This window comes from Corapipo altera, unplaced genomic scaffold (assembly GCF_003945725.1).
Source record: "Corapipo altera isolate COAL_440 unplaced genomic scaffold, ASM394572v1 1, whole genome shotgun sequence".
NCBI classification, from domain to species: Eukaryota; Metazoa; Chordata; class Aves; order Passeriformes; family Pipridae; genus Corapipo; species Corapipo altera.
The window spans coordinates 14,388,526-14,402,908 of record NW_020884873.1 but is presented as its reverse complement, the minus strand read 5'-3'; the positions used below and the strand labels follow the sequence as shown (position 1 = coordinate 14,402,908).

Genomic DNA, 14,383 nt, shown 5'->3' with positions numbered 1-14,383 from the left:
CGGGCGGGGCGCGGCGGGTGCGGGGCGCGGCGCCCGTGCGGGGCCGGCTGTGCCCCCGCAGCCCCCCCCGGCGGGACGGCTGTGAGAGCGCCGGGATGCAGGCAGCCCGTCCCGGCCCCCTCCGCCCTGCCCAGGTGTAGCGGCCCGGGGCGCCCCGCAGAGCGGGCGGGCGGTGCGCGCCGGCGGCCGCCGCTGGTTGGGCGCCCTCCGCCTGTCGCTGGGCGGCGTGTGAGCGGGATGGCCCCGCCTCGGCCCCGCGCCTCCGCCCGCCCAGGCACAGACATGACACAGACACACAGTCGCTGCAGCCGCCGCTGAGCCAGCCCGGGGCAGCGCGGCGGCAGCGGGCACACGGCTCCCGGCACTCGCGGACCGGCAGCGGCGGCCGCCCCCGCGCCCGGCTCCTCCTCGGCCCCGCCGGGCGTGTGGCCGCGGCCCCGAGACCCGCAGGGGGCAGCCTGGCACCGGGCGCTGGCGGGAGCCGGCGGGGGAAGGCTGGCAGCGGGGAAGGGGCGGGAGGCAAGGAAGGAAGGAAGGGGAAGGGGGCAGCCTGGCACTGAGAGTCGGAGGCGGCCGCCAGGCACGGGCACGGAGCGAGCCCGGGCGGAGCGCGGCACCCAGCGGTCGCTGATGTCGGGCCGGCAGCAGTAGCAACGACCGCGGCGGTGCCGGAGGGAACCTCCGTGCTCGGCTCCACGGTGCCGGTGACCTTCCCGGAGCTGCTCGCCAGGCCGGGGCAGGGCCTCCTCTCCCCGCGGAGAGCGTGCACCAGGCCCCGGGGAGAGGACAGGAGGCTGGGCCGGAATCCCCCGTCGCCCACGGGTCCTCCTGGCCGCCGGCGGGGCCTGTGCGCCGCGCGGTTCGCCGCCGGCGAAAGGGGCGGGGGAAGGCGAGCGGGACGGACAGGCGGACGGGGCCGGGCTGCACCTCGGGACAGCGCGGAGCGGGCAGGCCCCGGAGAGAGCTGAGCTGGGCGGCGGAGGAGGCGGCCACCTCGGCGGCGCATCCCGGGAAGAGTCGGGACCTCCCCACCGCCCTCCTCCTCCTCCCACCGTCAGCAGCTCCTCGTCCCGCGGAGAGTGGAGCCGCCAGTGCCGCCCCGGCTGTGATCCGCTGGCTGACACCTCCGGAGAGCGGGGCTGCGGGCACGGAGCTGGAGCTGCCCGCCTGGAGCGGAGGAGGAGGAAGGACCACTTGCCTGCGCGGAGCAGCGGGCGCTGAGCGCCCGTCCCGGCGGCCCGGGAACCACCCGGGGAAGGTAAGAGCCTTCTCGTTGAGCCTATGGTGCTTTTAGAGGCGAGGGGCGGGGGAGGGCAAGGAACAATCGATGAGTGTCTCCCTTCCAGCAGCCCGTGAAGGGGAGAGGGCACCCAAGTCCAGAGGGCCGGGCTGGCAGCTTTATCTCCTGGATTTTAATCCCCATCAGATCCGGAGTTGAAGAGATGCTCGGGCGGAGGCGCGCGTGTCGCTTCCCGGCACAAAGGGGCACGTCCCCCTGCCGAGGGAGGTTACCCCGCCCGGCTCGGACCCCGCTCCCCTCGCCAGTCCGCTGGCTAGCCCCGCGCCGCACGCCGCTCTCCTCGGCCGGGATGTGCTCCCGCTCCGTGGGGGCTCCAGCCGTGGGGCAGCGGGTCCGGGCAAGGGCGGCGGGCTGCGCTCCGGCGTCCGGGAGACCCCGGGGCTGGTGTCCGCTGCCGGGCGGGTGGGAGGGAGTCGCGACGTGCGGTGTGAGCGCTCTGCCCGCGGCGAGCCTGTTCCGGGAGCCGGTCCGGCGGAACGGGACCCGCGGGGCAGAGCTGGAGTTTGGCTGGGACGCCGAAGCGAGCAGGGTGGCTTCCCCATCCCCCGCCAGCCTCCCCAGCAAGCCTTCTGCCCAGGAAGCTCCCCTTTGGGAAGGCTTCTGCTATCACCTCCTGTACAAGAACTGTGTCATTTAGATCATTAATCCCTGCGCACCGGGGGATGGGGGGAAAATAGCAACTTGCGGCCCTGTGGAGGTGACGTGAAGTTTGACAATGCCTTATGTAACACTTTTTGGAGAGATTCCTAGCTTTTCTGCTGTGCCCAGTTTTAGTTTTAGAAAGAAAGTGATTTTTGTTCTTTGCAGAGCATCAGATAAGCGATATTTATTTGCGTTTTCACCTAAGTACAGTGTCTTCTGCTTTGTTCAACTTGGAACAGGGGTACTGCTAAACAGCAAATTAAGCCTACTTTTTTTCCAACGTGCGTTTTTTTAAAACTGAAAATTAGCCAATGGAGGCATCTGCACAGTTGTTATAAGGTCTTACCTTTTTCTGTATGTATTGTACATGTTTTTTATAGGACTGTTAACATGACTACAGGAAACATTTTCACAGCACTGACTGTTGTTTATGTCTTCTGGAAGGTATGGATGCCAGGATGAAAATGACAATAAATCAAATGTCTCTTAAACATTATTAGGGGTTTTTTTACACAATATCAGTGCTGGAAGGAACAGAAGGGCACCAGGCTAAACAAAGTACTATGTTAACACCAGACCTGGCAATTGCCAACAGGTCAGCACATTTTATTTAATGATAGCTTCTGGATGTAGATTAATTTTCTTTGTACAAAATAATTTTTTAAGCTTGTTCAGAAATAGAAACAGCAGGAAATTTGATAAATGGATTGAAAGGTTGCCTAGTTTCCCTGCAGTTTCCTTAAAGGGTTATGCCTTCTGCTGTGGAATAAAAACCCCAAAATGTAGCCTCACACAGAAAGACAGGGTAGTGATTTGCTACTTACTCTTCAGACTGCCAACTGCGAAGGCACACTAGGGGCACTAGTGTGGGTGAGATTTTCCCCCTCATTCAGTGGTGAAAATGCACAGACTATTCTAATAAGACGGATGAGATTAATTTTTTTTCTAACCTTCTAGATCTCCATCTTTATAATATAGGCTTAGAGGAGAAATTGTATATATAAATTCAGGTGATGAGTTAAGGGCAGGAGGGATCTTCTAACAAAGTTATTCTGCTCCCTGCTGCAAATGGAGATAGATTATCAAGGTTAGTTTACTTACAAGAACAGGACAACTTAACAAAAAACCCTTACCCCAAATGTCTTCACTGTGTGTCAGTTTTTTAAAAATAGAGAAATGTGGAACAAGTATCCCTAGTCTTCTTGAAAACTGCAAATAGCTGATAAGTATTCCAAGTTTGAAATGTGAAATTCTTACTGCTTAGGTGTCCTGTGACGGCCCTTGATCAGAAAGGCTGCAAGTCATGTAAAAGCCGCAGTAACTGCAGAGTCTCTGATGGATAATTGGATTGGTAGGTTGGTTTTGATTTTTTTTTTTTTTTTGGCTTTTAATTGCCTACTGTGGTAGCTGGTTCTTTTTCTCTGTCCTGTTGATGTTTAGTTCTCACAATTTTTATGTAGTGTGCAGCATCTTTCCTGGTCAAAGTATATCCCCCCTTGTCAGTTGCTGGTGAGGAAAGCATAGCTTGGAGGTATTTGAATGGCAGTATGTAGCAAGATACTTTTTTTTTTAATATCCAAAATATGCATGACAACTTTTTTTCTTCGTTGTTTAGATGACATAAAAAGATTGTAAGTTTTCTCAGGTTTGGAGAAATATGTACTGGTTTTCTTTGAAGGAGCACTGAAAATAGTGTTACTTATATGTTGAATTCTCTGTACCAGCTATTCAGTCTACAGGAATTCCAAAGTACAGTCCTCAGAAAGCCAAAGTGCAGAGCCGTGATGAATGACTGCATGTCTGTTGGCAACATTAAGATCTGTCAGACGTTTGATCTGAAATTTCAGTGTGTAGGACTCCAATATTAGTAAAAGTAGTATTCCTTCTGAATGAATTATTTTAGAAAACTAGTAAAACTAGGCATCTCCCATGTGCACTTAACTTGTGGAACTGAAGTAGTGTTAAAAAGAATGATTTTGAAGGAACAATTCTCCAAACTCTTGGGAGACTATTTCTTGCTCAAGTATGTGGTTTTTGTTTTTACCTGCGATAAACAATCAGTTGTCAATAGATCCTTACTGGGATACTGTTCTTTTATCTTCTGTCTCATTTCTTTTTTCTTTTTTTTTAAATACATACTCTTATAAGAGCAATCTAGAAAACCCCAAACACATGTAAACACAAAACCAACAAAACTCAAGTGGTTTTTTTTTTCCCTGGTGTTTATAAGGGCAAATAATGGGTAAAATTCATAATCTGACTACAAAGTCTTTGCACTATATGCTAAACTCGATCTACATGCAAGCTCCTAACAATCTCGATGGGAGTGCTTGTCTAGATCCAGAAATGCAATTTATTTTTTTTTTAACATGTGTCTTTATTTCCTGTCTTGTATGAAAGCCCATGTTAATGAGCTCTTGTCAGCTTTGAAGACCTTTCATCATCTGCATTACAATAAATTAACAAAATATCTGTTTTAATGATATGAGATTTCTGGTGTGTCTCTTTCTCCTATAACCTGTCTGTGCTGATAACATTATGATTTGTGTGAGAAGTGAACATAGTGGCCAATGCAAGCTTGTCTTCATTCTCTTCAGAGTTGGCTCTATTGGTTATTTGCCTAATGCTGTGGCTAAAGAACTTTCTGAAAAGTGATTTTGTGTAAGGAAACATACACACGTGTCCATGTGCACTATTTTTGGTCTGTTTTCTGGGTTTGGCTCATCTTCCTCTTTGTAGTGAATGCTAGCTTTAAAAAGCAACCATTGTTCATTAATGCTGGCTTTAAAAAACAGTCATTGTACATTATCCCACACTTGGCATAATTTAAGAGCTGGAGAGTCAGAAGTACCTCAAGGAAGGTATTTTTACTTTTCCTTTTTGTTTTTCATTGGATCACTAATTTTTCTTTTCCTTGTGATACACCCACCTGAAGATAAGGGTTAAGAAATGAGCTTTGTACCTAGTAGGGATTCATGACTCTTTTGGTGTCGCTTGGCTCAGTATTTGAAGGTCTGTCTCGTGTCCTGTCAAAGCTTGTTCAATGCATGGCTGTAGAAGGGGAACAGCAGATAACAAATTCTATTTTATACAGAAGTTGGTGGCTCAAAAATCAAGGAGAAAATTGCTAGAAAGGATTATCCTGGCCTTGGCACTGACTTTGAAGAAATCTGCCAAGGCTGGAATCCTTGTTTAAGTGCCATCTGTGTCAGAATTAGAAGCAAACTGTGTAAAATAGTTCCATTACCTGTTTTAATTTGCAGATCAGACCAGGTCTGATAATGTTTACTGTAGTAATCCACATCACTTTCTTTCTTGGATATAGCTACTATTTCCACAACAATGGAGTTAACCAGGCAGAAGCTACACTTAAATGTCAAGAAGAACCCTGGCACTGTCTATCTGATACTGTTGCAAAAAGCCATATGAATCATGTAACCCTTATAGTGGAGGAAGCTGGAAGTCTCCAACCATGCAGGCAGAATGCAGCCTTCCTCACTAACCTCCACATAAAATAGCTATGCTTGAAAATAATAAAAATAAGTTGTTTTTCAAGGCTGCAGTTCCCTGTCCTTATGCCTCTGACCTCTTCACTAGTGAGTTCTATGAGGAGATGGGTGTCATCACCACTCTACTCTTCTCCTATGCATTTTTGAGTGTTGATGAGTCATTTCTGTTACTCCATGTCTATACCAATTTTTTATCCTCAGGGAATAGTTGCACATGATAACCCAGACTATCCATGCTGCCTGAGGGGCAGCTTGTCAAGGGTAACATCTAACAGTGTCTTGCTTTACCATTTTTGCAGGAATCTATGAAAATTATATAAATCGTAAAAATTTCTGATCTACTATTGTTTGGCAAAACTGCAATATCAGCGGTAGCACCGGAACCACAGCTTTCTAAAATCAGAAGGATGACGCCCATATCAGCTTAAACCTGCTTTCACATTCTGGCATTGAGTTTTACAAGAAAACTTATGTTCAGCCAAAAAAAAATAATCTTTTTAAGCAGCCTCCTGATTCCTTCGCAAGAAAGTTTCTGCTGCTTAGAACTTCCAGGGAAGTTGAGTTGTCACTTTCATTTGCACCTCTCAATATTTCCTCTAAAGTTTATCCCAGAATGTAATATTTACATACAGAGAGCCAACATTTTGGTTGTACTATTAGCTTGTAGATTTCTGTCTCCTGGTAGGCATTTGACAGCTAAGACTTAGGACTAGAAGAAAACTGGACATTATTGTTACTGAGAAATCTTCATTTAAATACAGAGAAGAATGAAGGATTTTGTTTTAGGGGGAAACAAAGAAGAGGAAGAAGAGAGAAAGGGCTGAGAAATGAAGGGAAGGAATTGTGGTATTTTATTTATTTATTTTTTTAAATATGAAATGCTTTGCTCATGATTTCTAGATGGACTTGGAAATGAATTTGTCTCTTTGGAGAAAGGAATGTTTCTCATTGTGGAATATGAAGTGTTACTGAGTGGTGAAATGGGACGAGCAAGAAGAATTGTGAATTATTCAAATGAGATTAAGTTTTCAGCTCATATTGAGGCTTCTCAACCCAGCTGCTTCTGGCTGGATTTCACTTTCCTTCTCTCTGTGACTCCCCTGCTGTGGCCCTGTACCTCAATATTAAATTCCCTTGGTGATTGTTTTCCCTTCTGTTTTCAATTAATGCTGCTGCTAATCAATACTTCAAATGGAACTTTATGTTTAAAAATTACTGGACTTCAATGTATGATCTGATTAATTCAATATTTTTCAGACTGAAGGTACTAGAAGGGTGTATGCCACTGCATAGAAATAAGAAATGAAAACCAATCATTCTAGCATTATTAAATACCCAAATATATGTTCTTTAGATCATGTTGTTTTTAAGAATATTAGCTTTCATTGTTTAACAGAAGGGAGTATAAGCTTCCTGGTGTTTTTATATAAGATGAACTGACATTAACCCCGAGGCTTTTGAAGCAGAAGTTAAGTTCTGTATTTCTGTAGTCTCATCCTTTATTCAATTCTAAGACTGGTTCTAGAGTGTGACTCAGATTTAAGCATGAAGGCTCTCACTGATGTAAGGCAAATCTTCCAAGATAAAATATTGGCTGGCATGCTTGGGAGTTCTTAAATAAGTTAAAGGTGGCTCCTACCCCTTTAAAAGGGTGCAATTGTCTGTCTTTTTGGATTCTTCAGTGTTAAGTATACTGTACAATTAGATGCTGTTTTACTGAAGTAGAGAATTAGAACATTGAAGAATGAGGTCCCTGTAAGGGTGGACATTTTCTGTTGCTATTATTAGAATACATTATAACTTATTATAACTTATATAACTTATATCCTTGATCTTGATCTTTGCAGAACTCTTTAATGACTACATTTATGACAAATCTGTTCCTCTTCAGTGAGTCCTCCAAGTAGTGGAAAATCAGTTGAAATCAGTAGGTGATGATGTTGTAAACAATATTTAGTACTAGGAGAGTTGCATGTTGACGCTTACTTCCACAAAGCAAAAATGATCAGTTTAAAGGAATGATAGAAGCATTTAGTTTGGAATGTCTTCTTCCTCACTGAGATTTATGTTGTCAAAATGGAGGATGCTACAAATGGAGACAGAAGGGGAAAAAAATCACTACTGATATCGAGTCTATTGGAATAGAGGATCTGCTAGTGGCTAAGCCAAACCATCTGGTGATGGGCAGGTAAGAGGGAAACTTTTGTACTTGATGTTGTTAAATTTCAGACTACTTTCCAAAATGCAACCAAAGCAATAGTTTGGTCTGTACTATTACATCAGAAAGCAACCATAAAATGTACAAGCTGAGAAGTTGGAGATGCAGCTGTCTTCAGCACATTGTCCAGCAATCACCTTGCAGTTTTGATTACTTTGAGAAAGAAGCAATGTGTATGAGAATAAATTCACATCCTTCCATGGTTGCTCTCAGCTCTCAAGTGTGAAGAAGAGAGTATAGGCACAGTGGCCTAAGTTACTGCATTTGTTTCCAAACATTGCAATCTGCCTCCCTTTTCTCTTGTTCTCCCTGCAATGCTAGTGCAGCCTAAGGTCTGCTAGATTAAAATAGCTGCTTCTAACAAACTACTGGGGTCCTTCAGAGTTGCAGTGTTCTCGTTAGTGATGCAGGTCCTTCATCATTGGAACACCTCCTTTCCATATGAAGTCATTCATTCATGGTCAAAATCAGGTGCTTTCAAGCTGGTTTGGACAGTGGAGAACCATGCATGTACTGCCTTGCAATCTGGTTATCAATTTTGCAAGTCACATCTCTACTGTTGCTATCCAGACTCTTGCCCTTTGCTTTTGTGTACTCTGATGGGGAAGTTGGATGTAAAATTTCAACCTGTTTGTGCTATCAGTTGTCACTACTCTGACACCAGTGCCCATGCCTGGCACCTGAGGTATACAGAAGTGCATGGTATAGTAGAAACATTTTAGTAAGCTAAGATATTGATTTGTGTTACAGTTGCAATGTGAGTAACTGTGCACAGTTGGTGAATGGGTTGAGAAAAAAGATGTTCCTAAACATTTTTTCTTCATTAAGATGAGCAAAAATAGTAATACTCTTCCATTAGTATGTAAGGAACTGAAACTGATGACAGTATTTTTCATATGTAGAATAACTTCGCTAATTTTCTAGTCTTAGACATGTTGTGGAAATCCATAGGTTCCTGAAAGCTTTACAGACTCACTTAGGGTGAGAAAAATGACACTAGAAAGATAAAACCATTCTATGACAAACCCATGGACTGCAGGTGAAAGAGTTTGAGCAAAGTTGCCCAAGTGGTTAGTCAAAAAGCAAGGAGCAGAACCCTGTTTTCCTGAGTCACTGTCCCGTGCCTTAAACAAATGGAAACACCACTGTCTTTAGCAAGAACTGTTGCTTAATATAGTTGTACCTTAGATGATAAATCCAAGTCCCCGGCGATACTCAGCATATAACAATTATCTTTATGTAAATATACAGAATATATGTGCATCTAAAACCAACTAAACAAAAGTTAATTGACAAATGGATAATTGACAAAATAAACTAATCATAGTGGAATTTACAGATACTCTTTGTTGATTTAGAGGCAGTGCTGTGATCAAGGGAAGAAAGGAGTGTGTTTTACTTCTCGAAAATAGAAAATAGTACAATATTTCAAGAAGGCAGTAGGAAAATACTTGAAGGAGCAAATTAATATATCTTGATATTTAAAGGTTGTAGGTTATTGTTCTTTAAATACATGGAGTTTGTCTATGGTCAGGTAGTGCTAACAACCTCGAGAGGGTAACTGGCACAGGCCACTGCCATTTAGAAATCACCATAAATGAACAGTAAGGAAACCAGAGTTTCCACTCAATTATTGACACTTGCTCACTGGGTTAAAAATGCATTTATTGATTGCATCATTTTATATCAGTTTTGACTCATGATAAACAGGGGCAGACACAGCATTTTTCTGAATAGAAGGCTACTGCCATGTTACTGTGCAAATTTGTTAAGAGGATTTTGAAGAGGTGGAGAGAATGAGAGAAACATCACTGAGGTAAATCCATATGCAACAGGTATCTGAAGGTGATGCAGTGTGATACAGAACAAATTTTTCAGATGTCCTTCTTTTTGTCCTAAAGCTCTTAAAATTTTTCATAGGTGAGTTTCTTCCCTTTCTGTTTTCAGTCTAAAAAATATTGTACTATACATCAGCAATAAAGATTTCTGGACATTAAGTTAGTATCAAGAATTCTTTGAAATAATTTAGTTTTGCAGCATATTTTATTTTACATGTTTGGGTTTTGTTCCTCAGTTTCACCTGTCATGCAGTTGGACGCTGGTGTATTAAGAAATGCCCGAGTTTGATTTTTTTCAAGTTGCCTAGGACTACATGCAGATGGCTTTTGAATATCTCCAAGGATAAAGACTCCACAACCTCTCTAGGCTATGTGTGTCAGGACTCAGTCACCCTTACAGTAAAAAGTGTTTCCTGATGTTCAGAGGGAACTTCGTGTGTTTGTTTGTGCCCATTGCCTCTTTTCCTGTCACTGAACACCACTGAAAAGGATCTGGCTCCACCATCTTTATTACCCTCCCTTCAGATACTTATTCTTGACTTCTTTCACGAGTTTTAGCTCAAGGTGGGCTCTGGCTTTCCTGGCTGCATTTTTGCATGCTCAGACACTGTCTCTGTACTCCTTCCAGTCTACCTGTTCCTGCTTCCTCTTGTATACATTCCTTTTGTATACTTTCTGTGTTTGAGTTTTGCCAGAATCTCCTTTTTCATCTTTACTGGCCTCCTGGCATTTTTGCATGACTCCCTGCTCTTTGGAATGGACGGTTCTTGAGCTTGGAGGAGGTGATCCTTGAGTATCAACCAGCTTTCTCTGCATGAGACTGTTTTCAAGCAGGTCCCCAGAAAGACCCAGTCTTCTATCCTGAATGGCAGGACTGTGATCTTGTTTTTTGCCCTTCTTCCTCCACTTGTGATCCTGAATGCTACCCTGGTCACTGCAGCTTAAGGCTGCCTTTGACGTTCAAATCCCCAAGGAGTCCTTCCTTGTTCCTAAGTATAAGGTCCAGCACAGAACGTCTCATTATTGGCTCCTCTATCATTTGGATCAGGAATTTGTTATCAGTGATTTAAGCTCTGGATGCTTAGCCGTGGGTCTGTTGTCCTTCCTGCAGATAACCAGAGTGGTTTAAGTTTCCCATGAGGACCAGGGCCTGTGAATGTGAGGTTGCTGCTACCTGTCTGTAGAGGGCCTCATACACTTGTTTTTCCTGGCCAGGTGGCCTACAGCAGATGCTCACTACAGTGTCACCCAAACTGGTCTCTCTTCAGTCCTTACCCATAAGCTCTCACTTAGCTCATCATCCATTCCCAGGCAAGGCTCTGTGCATTCCAATGTCTCTCCCATAAAGGGTGTCTCCACCTTCTTCTTTCCAACATGTCCTTCCCGAAGAGCCTGTATCCCTTCGTTGCAGCACTCTAGTCATGCAAGCCATCGCACTGTGTCTCTGTTCATCCCAACAAGATTATAACCACAAAACTTCACAGATCTCTAGTTCCTTGTGTTTATAATATTTATGTATATTATGTATGTGGAATATATATGTATTGTGGAATATAAATTCCACAAATGATGAAAGCAATTCAGATAAAAGCACTGGTTTTGCTAATACAGCTGTGACTACTGTGGCAGCTTCTGCTAGCCAAGTATGTCAATCAGTAGTCATTCTTCATACTGTCAACAAATGTAGGTGGGGTGTCAGAAACTCACAATGCAAAAAACCATTACTGCCCAAAAGAGCTTTCAATATACAGAAGTAAGAGTGTGCTTAAGTTTTGAAAACTGATACTCTGTACTTTCCCCCTTTTAAAATTTCTTTTCAGGCTGTACTTTTAATCACAATAATTTTTCATTTGAGTAATACATGCTTACTTATTGGTGGCTTTGTTAAAATATCTTCTGGAAAAAATAAAATCTGTATTCCTGTGTTGTGATCTACTGGGAGGAGCAACATGGGACAGTTCTGAAAAAAATCACTGGGACACAACTGGTTTTCTCTGTTAGGTTGCATTTTTTTTAGTTAGTGTGCTGTTTTAAGTATATTTTTATATTCAATTTGAAAGTGCTAAAATAAATTCTTACAACAGTATTTAGCACCATTTTTTATACTATCTAAACAAAAACCTTTAGCAGGATTGAGACAGATCCCACTGCACCTGCCACGTGATGGTAATTTATAAAGATGAAATGCATCTAACACGGCAGAAACTGAGTCATTCATTGCAGATAGCAAGACAGATAAGTTTCCTGGGGTTTTTGTGTCTTTTTCTTTACCTATATTCACCATGCATCTCTGAGTTTGTGATAAAACTTTTTTGATCACCAAGAACTTGTTCTGTGTGGTCTGTTTTGAGTCAGGTACAGATATAATTTTTAGGACTTAGTATCTTTGATTAATCAGAACAGACTGGAATTTCTGGTGAAGTTTTAGTGGATTGAGCCCTGGTTTTCAGGAGATCAGAGATAACACTACTAAGAGTGAGAAGCGCTTTCGGGATCTGTTTGTAGTGTTGACTTCAGTCTTTTTAGTGACAAATAGCTCTAATTGTTCAGGTTGTCTTAGCTCCTTTTTTGAATCCTCATTGCTTTTAGCCAGGGAGATTATTATATGATACACTTGGATGTTTTCAGTTAGATATTCTTGTCAAATGTTGACTTGGAAGCTAAGTTCCATGCTTTTTCTGCTGGAAATTTTATCTGAGTTGACTGAGGTAACCCTGTGCAAATTTCCACTAGTAATCAAGTTTGTTAAACTAGGCTTAACAGCGGGAGGACATGAGACCTGTGCCCTTTGCTCTTAACTAGCTTCTGTTTCTTTCTCAATATCAAGTTCAAGCCCCTAATTTTTCAAAGCCCTACTCAAAACTCAAGTGGGAATGTTTCTGCCAGGTTCACAGGGCTTCAGGCTGGGCCCTTAATGAGCTGAACATTAAATACCAAAGTGAAAAACTTTGCCGTTCTTGCTTTACTTTTCTTATGAACTGTCTTGCTGAAATCAGTGCTGCTAATAGTGGAGTGAGGTGCTAACCAATATAGATGAGAATATGTCAGTCCTCTGCTTTGAGATAAGCTCACCACCCATCAGCTATCAGTGTTTTCTGTGAGGGAATACTGGCATGCATATAGAGATGTTTCCGGATAGCATGGAGTTCTCAGAAGTCCCAACACTGATCTATGTTAATATGAATGTAGCAAATAATGCTTTGTGATGAATCTTTTTGCATAAGTCTTTCCTGTTAGCTGTGGCTAAAGAGCCGCAAAGCACCCTAAAAAAAGGCAATAGAATTCAGAGAGCATGCAGTGGGCAAACTTAAACAAATTACACCTTTGTGTCTAGCATCTTGACTCTGCTGAGCATATGTGCCTTTGTAAAGGCAGTAATGGGAGCTGCAAAGGAAAAACACTTTATTCTCAATAAGAATATAAAAGCTTTTCTTCTAGTGGTATAGAATAAAAAAAAAGATGTTGCAGTTTTAATTTAAGAAAAGCAACAGGAATTTCCGTTGGAAAAGTGTTAGTGTTGAAAGTAAAACGGGTCTACCAGGATGTCTCAATACACAGTTATGTGGTATTGCTGTTCTACAACTGCAGAACCTGTTTTGATGCGCCACTAAGATGAAAAATGAAACCACAGTGTACAAAACTGAAATATCAGCCAGCCACCTGTCCATTTTGCTACCAAATTCTGCTTCCTCTCCTCTCCTCTCGTTTCCTTTCACTGAAACAATGGTTCTTTTATATCTTGGCATGTTAATATTTGCAAAGTGTTTTTGAAAGCTGAAATGCATGAGAAAGATGCTAAGTATTCTTGCTTTCATTTAGAACTAATTTTCATTCAAAATGTTCTTGTCATGGCTTATACTTGGTGTGAAAACTGGAGAGGATACAGTGATTTTAAGAATTTTGAGCTTACAGATATAGATATGAGAGCTTTTACTCTAATTCTATAGCTCAGAAGTATCTTGATGCAGGCAAAGATCTGTATTCTAGAAGCTGCTTTGCTAAGAGCTGGCATAGAAGTGTATCTGAGATTGTTATATCAGAATGCAGATTGGGATGGGCTCAGTGCATTTAATTCATCTCTCTAAGCACCACTGAATGTCCAAGGTGCTGTCATACTTAGTAGGGCTTTTTTTTTTTTTTCTCTCGCTCCATGTCTGTAGCTAACAGGTAGACTGAAGTATCCATAGATACTTGTTTCTTTAAAAACACAAAATATTCAAATAAAGGAGAGCTTTTCTAACCAGACTTGGCACAGTTAATGCAAAATTTGTTGCCTTTGTGAATCTACAGATGGGAGGAAGAAGTTCTGCAAGAACCAAATTAGAACACTGATATGTCTGTCTATCTCATGTTTATATATATATATTAAACTGAAAATTAGTGAATGCTCTGGATCTATTAGAAATACCTTCCTTTGAGGTGAAAATCAGTATGGAATGTTACATAGTCAAAATTCTCATCTTTGAGGTTATTAACTCCTATGAAATTTTTTAGAATGAATGATGATCTGTACACAGGTTTTAAGATTCTTCTTGATTGACTAGGACATGCAGACTTATACACGTTATTTTTATCTGCATGTGCATCTGTAAAACATTCAGGGGTTCACAGACAGAAACCACTGATTTTAAATAAAGTATAAACTGATACAAGTCTACTTTCTGTAGATACAGGTTAGGAAGTTGTATTAGGCATATTGCAAAGCCATCTCCGACTAGAGAGGAATGTCATGGCATGGTGGCTGTTGATTTGATTTTTGGAATAGGACTTGAATATATGATTCCAAAAAGTTCCAAGAACTGTTTTCTTTGGCTCTGAGCGGTATTCATTATCTCTTAAGTTTTGCCTTCAGTAGTTCTCTTTATTCAAGTGATGT

The 14,383-nt window shown here is 42.7% G+C and overlaps 1 protein-coding gene across 3 annotated transcripts in view; it reads left to right on the top strand.

Annotated features, from left to right (window-relative positions):
- The first annotated feature begins 633 nt into the window (after positions 1–633).
- Positions 634–14,383, top strand: part of LARGE1 (LARGE xylosyl- and glucuronyltransferase 1) — a 276,280-nt gene continuing 262,530 nt past the window's right edge. For 2 of the 3 annotated variants that reach the window (XM_027657595.1, XM_027657578.1), the window contains exons 1-2: positions 1,146–1,258; positions 3,207–3,293. The gene's annotated coding sequence lies outside the window, so the exon portion shown is untranslated. Of the gene's footprint in view, positions 1,259–3,206; positions 3,294–14,383 lie in introns of all 3 variants that reach the window. The other variant, XM_027657560.1, reaches the window with a different exon arrangement.